This window comes from Salvelinus fontinalis, chromosome 33 (genome assembly GCF_029448725.1).
Source record: "Salvelinus fontinalis isolate EN_2023a chromosome 33, ASM2944872v1, whole genome shotgun sequence".
Taxonomy (NCBI): Eukaryota; Metazoa; Chordata; class Actinopteri; order Salmoniformes; family Salmonidae; genus Salvelinus; species Salvelinus fontinalis.
The window spans coordinates 11891214-11903713 of NC_074697.1; the positions used below are offsets into that span (position 1 = coordinate 11891214).

General features: G+C 48.8%; 1 protein-coding gene across 1 annotated transcript in view; it reads left to right on the plus strand.

The window, feature by feature from the left end:
- The first annotated feature begins 5083 nt into the window (after positions 1-5083).
- LOC129831723 (attractin-like) overlaps positions 5084-12500 on the plus strand; it is a 93056-nt gene continuing 85639 nt past the window's right edge. Inside the window, exon 1 of the mRNA XM_055895114.1 lies at positions 5084-5184. The gene's annotated coding sequence lies outside the window, so the exon portion shown is untranslated. The remainder of the gene's footprint in view (positions 5185-12500) is intronic.

The window sequence follows — 12500 nt, forward strand, 5'->3', positions numbered from 1 at the left end:
CTCCGTGTTACTCTGACTTACCCTGATGTCTGGAGCAGGGTTTCACACCTCCTCTGGGACCTCCGTGTTACTCTGACTTACCCTGATGTCTGGAGCAGGGTTTCACACCTCCTCTGGGACCTCCGTGTTACTCTGACTTACCCTGATGTCTGGAGCAGGGTTTCACACCTCCTCTGGGACCTCCGTGTTACTCTGACTTACCCTGATGTCTGGAGCAGGGTTTCACCTCTCCTCTGGGACCTCCGTGTTACTCTGACTTACCCTGATGTCTGGAGCAGGGTTTCACCTCTCCTCTGGGACCTCCGTGTTACTCTGACTTACCCTGATGTCTGGAGCAGGGTTTCACCTCCTCTGGGACCTCCGTGTTACTCTGATTTACCCTGATGTCTGGAGCAGGGTTTCACCTCTCCTCTGGGACCTCCGTGTTACTCTGACTTACCCTGATGTCTGGAGCAGGGTTTCACACCTCTCCTCTGGGACCTCCGTGTTACTCTGACTTACCCTGATGTCTGGAGCAGGGTTACACCTCTCCTCTGGGACCTCCGTGTTACTCTGACTTACCCTGATGTCTGGAGCAGGGTTTCACCTCTCCTCTGGGACCTCCGTGTTACTCTGACTTACCCTGATGTCTGGAGCAGGGTTTCACCTCTCCTCTGGGACCTCCGTGTTACTCTGACTTACCCTGATGTCTGGAGCAGGGTTTCACACCTCCTCTGGGACCTCCGTGTTACTCTGACTTACCCTGATGTCTGGAGCAGGGTTTCACATCTCCTCTGGGACCTCCGTGTTACTCTGACTTACCCTGATGTCTGGAGCAGGGTTTCACCTCTCCTCTGGGACCTCCGTGTTACTCTGACTTACCCTGATGTCTGGAGCAGGGTTTCACACCTCTCCTCTGGGACCTCCGTGTTACTCTGACTTACCCTGATGTCTGGAGCAGGGTTTCACCTCTCCTCTGGGACCTCCGTGTTACTCTGACTTACCCTGATGTCTGGAGCAGGGTTTCACCTCTCCTCTGGGACCTCCGTGTTACTCTGACTTACCCTGATGTCTGGAGCAGGGTTTCACACCTCCTCTGGGACCTCCGTGTTACTCTGACTTACCCTGATGTCTGGAGCAGGGTTTCACACCTCTCCTCTGGGACCTCCGTGTTACTCTGACTTACCCTGATGTCTGGAGCAGGGTTTCACACCTCCTCTGGGACCTCCGTGTTACTCTGACTTACCCTGATGTCTGGAGCAGGGTTTCACCTCTCCTCTGGGACCTCCGTGTTACTCTGACTTACCCTGATGTCTGGAGCAGGGTTTCACCTCTCCTCTGGGACCTCCGTGTTACTCTGACTTACCCTGATGTCTGGAGCAGGGTTTCACCTCTCCTCTGGGACCTCCGTGTTACTCTGACTTACCCTGATGTCTGGAGCAGGGTTTCACCTCTCCTCTGGGACCTCCGTGTTACTTTGACTTACCCTGATGTCTGGAGCAGGGTTTCACCTCTCCTCTGGGACCTCCGTGTTACTCTGACTTACCCTGATGTCTGGAGCAGGGTTTCACCTCTCCTCTGGGACCTCCGTGTTACTCTGACTTACACTGATGTCTGGAGCAGGGTTTCACACCTCCTCTGGGACCTCCGTGTTACTCTGATTTACCCTGATGTCTGAAGCAGGGTTTCACACCTCCTCTGGGACCTCCGTGTTACTCTGACTTACCCTGATGTCTGGAGCAGGGTTTCACCTCTCCTCTGGGACCTCCGTGTTACTCTGACTTACCCTGATGTCTGGAGCAGGGTTTCACACCTCTCCTCTGGGACCTCCGTGTTACTCTGACTTACCCTGATGTCTGGAGCAGGGTTTCACACCTCCTCTGGGACCTCCGTGTTACTCTGACTTACCCTGATGTCTGGAGCAGGGTTTCACCTCTCCTCTGGGACCTCCGTGTTACTCTGACTTACCCTGATGTCTGGAGCAGGGTTTCACACCTCTCCTCTGGGACCTCCGTGTTACTCTGACTTACCCTGATGTCTGGAGCAGGGTTTCACCTCTCCTCTGGGACCTCCGTGTTACTCTGACTTACCCTGATGTCTGGAGCAGGGTTTCACCTCCTCTGGGACCTCCGTGTTACTCTGATTTACCCTGATGTCTGGAGCAGGGTTTCACCTCTCCTCTGGGACCTCCGTGTTACTCTGACTTACCCTGATGTCTGGAGCAGGGTTTCACACCTCTCCTCTGGGACCTCCGTGTTACTCTGACTTACCCTGATGTCTGGAGCAGGGTTACACCTCTCCTCTGGGACCTCCGTGTTACTCTGACTTACCCTGATGTTTGGAGCAGGGTTTCACCTCTCCTCTGGGACCTCCGTGTTACTCTGACTTACCCTGATGTCTGGAGCAGGGTTTCACCTCTCCTCTGGGACCTCCGTGTTACTCTGACTTACCCTGATGTCTGGAGCAGGGTTTCACACCTCCTCTGGGACCTCCGTGTTACTCTGACTTACCCTGATGTCTGGAGCAGGGTTTCACATCTCCTCTGGGACCTCCGTGTTACTCTGACTTACCCTGATGTCTGGAGCAGGGTTTCACCTCTCCTCTGGGACCTCCGTGTTACTCTGACTTACCCTGATGTCTGGAGCAGGGTTTCACACCTCTCCTCTGGGACCTCCGTGTTACTCTGACTTACCCTGATGTCTGGAGCAGGGTTTCACCTCTCCTCTGGGACCTCCGTGTTACTCTGACTTACCCTGATGTCTGGAGCAGGGTTTCACCTCTCCTCTGGGACCTCCGTGTTACTCTGACTTACCCTGATGTCTGGAGCAGGGTTTCACACCTCCTCTGGGACCTCCGTGTTACTCTGACTTACCCTGATGTCTGGAGCAGGGTTTCACACCTCTCCTCTGGGACCTCCGTGTTACTCTGACTTACCCTGATGTCTGGAGCAGGGTTTCACACCTCCTCTGGGACCTCCGTGTTACTCTGACTTACCCTGATGTCTGGAGCAGGGTTTCACCTCTCCTCTGGGACCTCCGTGTTACTCTGACTTACCCTGATGTCTGGAGCAGGGTTTCACCTCTCCTCTGGGACCTCCGTGTTACTCTGACTTACCCTGATGTCTGGAGCAGGGTTTCACCTCTCCTCTGGGACCTCCGTGTTACTCTGACTTACCCTGATGTCTGGAGCAGGGTTTCACCTCTCCTCTGGGACCTCCGTGTTACTCTGACTTACCCTGATGTCTGGAGCAGGGTTTCGCCTCTCCTCTGGGACCTCCGTGTTACTCTGACTTACCCTGATGTCTGGAGCAGGGTTTCACACCTCCTCTGGGACCTCCGTGTTACTCTGATTTACCCTGATGTCTGAAGCAGGGTTTCACACCTCCTCTGGGACCTCCGTGTTACTCTGACTTACCCTGATGTCTGGAGCAGGGTTTCACCTCTCCTCTGGGACCTCCGTGTTACTCTGACTTACCCTGATGTCTGGAGCAGGGTTTCACACCTCTCCTCTGGGACCTCCGTGTTACTCTGACTTACCCTGATGTCTGGAGCAGGGTTTCACACCTCCTCTGGGACCTCCGTGTTACTCTGACTTACCCTGATGTCTGGAGCAGGGTTTCACCTCTCCTCTGGGACCTCCGTGTTACTCTGACTTACCCTGATGTCTGGAGCAGGGTTTCACACCTCTCCTCTGGGACCTCCGTGTTACTCTGACTTACCCTGATGTCTGGAGCAGGGTTTCACCTCTCCTCTGGGACCTCCGTGTTACTCTGACTTACCCTGATGTCTGGAGCAGGGTTTCACCTCTCCTCTGGGACCTCCGTGTTACTCTGACTTACCCTGATGTCTGGAGCAGGGTTTCACCTCTCCTCTGGGACCTCCGTGTTACTCTGACTTACCCTGATGTCTGGAGCAGGGTTTCACACCTCTCCTCTGGGACCTCCGTGTTACTCTGACTTACCCTGATGTCTGGAGCAGGGTTTCACACCTCCTCTGGGACCTCCGTGTTACTCTGACTTACCCTGATGTCTGGAGCAGGGTTTCACACCTCCTCTGGGACCTCCGTGTTACTCTGACTTACCCTGATGTCTGGAGCAGGGTTTCACACCTCCTCTGGGACCTCCGTGTTACTCTGACTTACCCTGATGTCTGGAGCAGGGTTTCACACCTCCTCTGGGACCTCCGTGTTACTCTGATTTACCCTGATGTCTGGAGCAGGGTTTCACCTCTCCTCTGGGACCTCCGTGTTACTCTGACTTACCCTGATGTCTGGAGCAGGGTTTCACACCTCTCCTCTGGGACCTCCGTGTTACTCTGACTTACCCTGATGTCTGGAGCAGGGTTACACCTCTCCTCTGGGACCTCCGTGTTACTCTGACTTACCCTGATGTCTGGAGCAGGGTTTCACCTCTCCTCTGGGACCTCCGTGTTACTCTGACTTACCCTGATGTCTGGAGCAGGGTTTCACCTCTCCTCTGGGACCTCCGTGTTACTCTGACTTACCCTGATGTCTGGAGCAGGGTTTCACACCTCCTCTGGGACCTCCGTGTTACTCTGACTTACCCTGATGTCTGGAGCAGGGTTTCACACCTCCTCTGGGACCTCCGTGTTACTCTGACTTACCCTGATGTCTGGAGCAGGGTTTCACCTCTCCTCTGGGACCTCCGTGTTACTCTGACTTACCCTGATGTCTGGAGCAGGGTTTCACCTCTCCTCTGGGACCTCCGTGTTAGGGACTATTCCACGGCTGGTACAGCTGATTCTACTTGATGACCTTTGACTGAGTGAATCAGATGAGCGAGTTGGGGTTTGAGGTCCACTGGTCTAGGGGACATCCTCCTGTTGTAACTGTGATCAGGGGGGCGGCCTACCTACTGACTGACAGGCTCCTCCTCTTCCTTTCTCCCCCAAGCCGCTTCCTGTCTCTAACTCATCCTCTTCCTGTCCCTTCCCTTGATCTCCCTGTCTCTAACTCATCCTCTTCCTGTCCCCTCCCATGATCTTCCTGTATCTAACTTCTCCTCTTCCTGTCTCCCCCAAGCCGCTTCCTGTCTCTATCTGCTCCTCTTCCTGTTTCCTCCCATGAGCTTCCTGTAGCTAACTCTTCGTCTTCCGGTTTCCTTCCAGCTGTTTCCTGTCCCTCCTCCTGGTGGCAGCAGTCGTCTGGAAGATCAAACAGAGCTGCTGGGCGTCACGGCGACGCGAGGTGAGTGGTTACCAGGGTTGCAGTGTTCAAGACACCTAACACCTGGTTCTAACACCTCACCTGAGTGGTCTGTTGTAGTTGTACTTCTCTGAACCAGCTGTTGGCCATTTTGAGGACACGTTCCTCCTCATGAGAACCACATATTTTTAAATGTCAATTTTCTATAACTTGTGACATCAAATCAAATTGTATTGGTCACATACACATGGTTAGCAGATGTTAATGCGAGTGTAGCGAAATGCTTGTGCTTCTAGTTCCGACCATGCAGTAATATCTAACGTAATCGACAATTTCACAACAACTACCTTATACACACAAATCTAAAGGAATGAATAAGAATATATAAATATATGGATGAGCAATGACAGAGCGGCATAGGCAAGATGCAGTAGATGGTATAGAGTACAGTATATACATATGAGATGAGTAATGTAGGGTATGTAAACATAAAGTGGCATAGTTTAATGTCCGTTATTTATGTCAAATTAGCTACTTTGGTTCGCGCCTTCTGTAAACAATTCCAAAGTCAGAAAGCACCTATAACGTGATGAAATGTCCAAAAGTTCCGTAACAGTCAGTAGAAACATGGCAAACGATGTACTGAATCAATCTTTAGAATGTTGTTAACATAGATCTTGAATAACGCTCCAACCGGAGAATTAGATTGACTTCAGAAGAGTGGAACGGAGGTCCTCCTCATGTGAATGCGCATGGTGAAAGCATGATCAGCTCGTGGCAGTGATTACTCATTCCTGTCTCCTTCGGCCCCCTTTCACATTAGATTCATCAGACAAAGTTCTGTTGACTGTTGACATCTAGTGGGAGCTGTAGGAAGTGAAAACTCATCAATGACTCGCTGTAATTTCATTGAGAGCTTGGTTGAAAATTGGCACCCCCCAAAAAATGACAAACAGGAAGTGGAACTTCTCAGGTTTTTGCCTGCCATATGAGTTCTGTTATACTCACAGACATAATTCAAACAGTTTTAGAAACTTCAGAGTGTTTCTATCCAATACTAATAATAATATGCATATATTTGCAACTGGGACTGAGGAGCAGGCCGTTTACTCTGGGCACCTTTCATCTAAGCTACTCAATACTGCCCCTTCAGCCATAAGAAGTTAATATGGTACTGACCCTGTATATAGTCACCTTACCCCTATACATATCTACCTCCATCACGCCAGTATCGGCTGGGTTCGCGCCCAGGCTCTGTCGCAGCCGGCCGCAACCGGGAGGTCCGTGGGGCGACGCACAATTGGCATAGCGTCGTCCGGGTTAGGGAGGGTTTGGCCGGTAGGGATATCCTTGTCTCAGTATGTAAAATGTAATAAAATGTATGCACTCTAATGTATGCACTCTACTGTAAGTCGCTCTGGATAAGAGCGTCTGCTAAATGACTAAAATGTAATATGTAAAATGTAAATATAGTCACCTTACCCCTATACATATCTATCTCCATCACTCCAGTATCCCTGTACATTGTTAATATGGTACTGACCCTGTATATAGTATGATTACCCCTATACATATCTACCTCCATCACTCCAGTATCCCTGTACATTGTTAATAAGGTACTGACCCTGTATATAGTATGATTACCCCTATACATATCTACCTCCATCACTCCAGTATCCCTGTACATTGTTAATATGGTACTGACCCTGTATATAGTATGATTACCCCTATACATATCTACCTCCATCACTCCAGTATCCCTGTACATTGTTAATATGGTACTGACCCTGTATATAGTCACCTTCCCCCTATACATATCTACCTCCATCACTCCAGTATCCCTGTACATTGTTAATATGGTACTGACCCTGTATATAGTATGATTACCCCTATACATATCTACCTCCATCACTCCAGTATCCCTGTACATTGTTAATATGGTACTGACCCTGTATATAGTATGATTACCCCTATACATATCTACCTCCATCACTCCAGTATCCCTGTACATTGTTAATATGGTACTGACCCTGTATATAGTCACCTTCCCCCTATACATATCTACCTCCATCACTCCAGTATCCCTGTACATTGTTAATATGGTACTGACCCTGTATATAGTCACCTTACCCCTATACATATCTACCTCCATCACTCCAGTATCCCTGTCCCCTTACCCCTATACATATCTACCTCCATCACTCCAGTATCCCTGTACATTGTTAATATGGTACTGACCCTGTATATAGTATGATTACCCCTATACATATCTACCTCCATCACTCCAGTATCCCTGTACATTGTTAATATGGTACTGACCCTGTATATAGTATGATTACCCCTATACATATCTACCTCCATCACTCCAGTACCCCTGTACATTGTTAATATGATACTGACCCTGTATATAGTCACCTTCCCCCTATACATATCTACCTCCATCACTCCAGTATCCCTGTACATTGTTAATATGGTACTGACCCTGTATATAGTATGATTACCCCTATACATATCTACCTCCATCACTCCAGTATCCCTGTACATTGTTAATATGGTACTGACCCTGTATATAGTCACCTTACCCCTATACATATCTACCTCCATCACTCCAGTATCCCTGTACATTGTTAATATGGTACTGACCCTGTATATAGTATGATTACCCTTATACATATCTACCTCCATCACTCCAGTATCCCTGTACATTGTTAATATGTTGTTAAAACTTCCTTTTTAAATATTTCCTCTATAATATATACTTACTTTATTTATATACTTGGAAATTATTCCGTAAAGGGTGATAAATAATAATAATCCTAAAAAGTCAGAAGTATAACAAAGATTTAAAGTCGTGGCTCTTGCTTTGCAGTCCCACCTAATTGGATGGTAATTTTCCACGAAGAAAACGTGCCTTGCTTCAGCTGTTTAAAAGTGTTTTGTGTCAGTGGGCAGGAAGTGGCCTGAACATGTGACTGTTGGTTTGGCTTCTCTAGCTTGAACGGTTCAAACCTCAATGTCGGTGGGTTATTTTATACTGTCTGTCTGTTACAGTCATCTTTGTCCATTCTACACTCATTCTGATTCAGTCAGCGCTGTTCGCCCTCTCTCTTCTCCCAAGACATCGCTCTCTCTCCCTTCCTCCCTCACTCTGATCCTAGAACAGCTTGTTCTGACGTGTGGTGTGGCTGGTGATTGTAATGTAGTTGGAGTGGACGAGGGAGGGAGAGAGCAGGGCATCTCTGTTAAAGCCCAGCAGCACTCTAAGCCCCAGTAGGTTTGCAAACATTCTCTGAACGACAGACAGATCTCTCTCATCTCTCCTCTCCCCAGGTCAGCTGCTTCAGTACAGGAAAAAAATAGACTTTTCCAGGCAGGTCCCAGGCAGGTCCCAGGCAGGTCTCAGGCAGGTCCCAGGCAGGCCCCAGGCAGGTCCCAGGCAGGTCCCAGGCAACATTCAATCAAACAGTAACTGGAAACCTGTCTGCCAGCTTTATATAGCAAGCCACGTGACTCACTGTCTGGAGGAGTGAAACATTTTGGTGCAGCTAGAACTGCATAAGTCATGGAGGGAGAGGGAGAACATCAACCATAGAGAGAGAGAGAGGCAGAACAAGAACCAGAGAGGCAGAACAAGAACCAGAGAGGCAGAACAAGAACCAGAGAGACAGAACAAGAACCAGAGAGACAGAACATGAACCAGAGAGACAGAACCAGAACCAGAGAGGCAGAACATGAACCAGAGAGACAGAACAAGAACCAGAGAGACAGAACAAGAACCAGAGAGACAGAACCAGAGAGACAGAACATGAACCAGAGAGACAGAACAAGAACCAGAGAGACAGAACAAGAACCAGAGAGACAGAACCAGAGAGACAGAACAAGAACCAGAGAGGCAGAACATGAACCAGAGAGACAGAACAAGAACCAGAGAGGCAGAACAAGAAACAGAGAGACAGAACAAGAACCAGAGAGGCAGAACAAGAAACAGAGAGACAGAACAAGAACCAGAGAGACAGAACAAGAACCAGAGAGACAGAACCAGAGAGACAGAACAAGAAACAGAGAGACAGAACAAGAACCAGAGAGACAGAACAAGAACCAGAGAGACAGAACCAGAGAGACAGAGAGGCAGAACAAGAACCAGAGAGACAGAACAAGAAACAGAGAGGCAGAACAAGAACCAGAGAGACAGAACAAGAACCAGAGAGGCAGAACAAGAACCAGAGAGACAGAACAAGAACCAGAGAGACAGAACAAGAACCAGAGAGACAGAACAAGAACCAGAGAGGCAGAACAAGAACCAGAGAGACAGAACAAGAACCAGAGAGGCAGAACAAGAACCAGAGAGACAGAACAAGAACCAGAGAGGCAGAACAAGAACCAGAGAGACAGAACATGAAACAGAGAGACAGAGAGACAGAACAAGAACCAGAGAGACAGAACAAGAAACAGAGAGGCAGAACAAGAACCAGAGAGACAGAACATGAACCAGAGAGACAGAACAAGAACCAGAGAGACAGAACAAGAACCAGAGAGACAGAACAAGAACCAGAGAGACAGAGAGACAGAACAAGAACCAGAGAGGCAGAACAAGAAACAGAGAGACAGAACCAGAACCAGAGAGACAGAACAAGAACCAGAGAGACAGAACCAGAACCAGAGAGACAGAACAAGAACCAGAGAGACAGAACAAGAACCAGAGAGACAGAACAAGAACCAGAGAGACAGAACAAGAACCAGAGAGACAGAACAAGAACCAGAGAGACAGAACAAGAACCAGAGAGACAGAACAAGAACCAGAGAGACAGAACAAGAACCAGAGAGGCAGAACAAGAGGCAGAGAGGCAGAACAAGAACCAGAGAGACAGAACAAGAACCAGAGAGGCAGAACAAGAACCAGAGAGGCAGAACAAGAACCAGAGAGACAGAACAAGAACCAGAGAGACAGAGAGACAGAACAAGAACCAGAGAGGCAGAACAAGAAACAGAGAGACAGAGAGGCAGAACAAGAACCAGAGAGACAGAACATGAAACAGAGAGACAGAACAAGAACCAGAGAGACAGAACAAGAACCAGAGAGACAGAACATGAAACAGAGAGACAGAACAAGAACCAGAGAGGCAGAACAAGAACCAGAGAGACAGAACATGAAACAGAGAGACAGAGAGACAGAACAAGAACCAGAGAGGCAGAACAAGAACCAGAGAGACAGAACAAGAACCAGAGAGACAGAACAAGGACCAGAGAGACAGAACAAGAACCAGAGAGGCAGAACATGAACCAGAGAGACAGAGAGGCAGAACAAGAACCAGAGAGACAGAACAAGAACCAGAGAGACAGAGAGACAGAACAAGAACCAGAGAGGCAGAACAAGAACCAGAGAGACAGAACAAGAACCAGAGAGGCAGAACATGAACCAGAGAGACAGAGAGGCAGAACAAGAACCAGAGAGGCAGAACAAGAACCAGAGAGGCAGAACATGAACCAGAGAGACAGAGAGGCAGAACAAGAACCAGAGAGACAGAGAGACAGAACAAGAACCAGAGAGACAGAACAAGAACCAGAGAGGCAGAACAAGAACCAGAGAGGCAGAACATGAACCAGAGAGACAGAACAAGAACCAGAGAGGCAGAACAAGAACCAGAGAGGCAGAACATGAACCAGAGAGACAGAGAGGCAGATCAAGAACCAGAGAGACAGAACAAGAACCAGAGAGACAGAGAGACAGAACAAGAACCAGAGAGGCAGAACAAGAACCAGAGAGGCAGAACATGAACCAGAGAGACAGAGAGGCAGAACAAGAACCAGAGAGACAGAACAAGAACCAGAGAGGCAGAACAAGAACCAGAGAGACAGAGAGGCAGAACAAGAACCAGAGAGACAGAACAAGAACCAGAGAGACAGAACAAGAACCAGAGAGACAGAACAAGAACCAGAGAGACAGAGAGACAGAACAAGAACCAGAGAGGCAGAACAAGAAACAGAGAGACAGAACCAGAACCAGAGAGACAGAACAAGAACCAGAGAGACAGAACCAGAACCAGAGAGACAGAACAAGAACCAGAGAGACAGAACAAGAACCAGAGAGACAGAACAAGAACCAGAGAGACAGAACAAGAACCAGAGAGACAGAACAAGAACCAGAGAGACAGAACAAGAACCAGAGAGACAGAACAAGAACCAGAGAGACAGAACAAGAACCAGAGAGGCAGAACAAGAGGCAGAGAGGCAGAACAAGAACCAGAGAGACAGAACAAGAACCAGAGAGGCAGAACAAGAACCAGAGAGGCAGAACAAGAACCAGAGAGACAGAACAAGAACCAGAGAGACAGAGAGACAGAACAAGAACCAGAGAGGCAGAACAAGAAACAGAGAGACAGAGAGGCAGAACAAGAACCAGAGAGACAGAACATGAAACAGAGAGACAGAACAAGAACCAGAGAGACAGAACAAGAACCAGAGAGACAGAACATGAAACAGAGAGACAGAACAAGAACCAGAGAGGCAGAACAAGAACCAGAGAGACAGAACATGAAACAGAGAGACAGAGAGACAGAACAAGAACCAGAGAGGCAGAACAAGAACCAGAGAGACAGAACAAGAACCAGAGAGACAGAACAAGGACCAGAGAGACAGAACAAGAACCAGAGAGGCAGAACATGAACCAGAGAGACAGAGAGGCAGAACAAGAACCAGAGAGACAGAACAAGAACCAGAGAGACAGAGAGACAGAACAAGAACCAGAGAGGCAGAACAAGAACCAGAGAGACAGAACAAGAACCAGAGAGGCAGAACATGAACCAGAGAGACAGAGAGGCAGAACAAGAACCAGAGAGGCAGAACAAGAACCAGAGAGGCAGAACATGAACCAGAGAGACAGAGAGGCAGAACAAGAACCAGAGAGACAGAGAGACAGAACAAGAACCAGAGAGACAGAACAAGAACCAGAGAGGCAGAACAAGAACCAGAGAGGCAGAACATGAACCAGAGAGACAGAACAAGAACCAGAGAGGCAGAACAAGAACCAGAGAGGCAGAACATGAACCAGAGAGACAGAGAGGCAGATCAAGAACCAGAGAGACAGAACAAGAACCAGAGAGACAGAGAGACAGAACAAGAACCAGAGAGGCAGAACAAGAACCAGAGAGGCAGAACATGAACCAGAGAGACAGAGAGGCAGAACAAGAACCAGAGAGACAGAACAAGAACCAGAGAGGCAGAACAAGAACCAGAGAGACAGAGAGGCAGAACAAGAACCAGAGAGACAGAACAAGAACCAGAGAGACAGAACAAGAACCAGAGAGACAGAACAAGACCCAGAGAGACAGAGAGGCAGAACAAGAACCAGAGAGACAGAA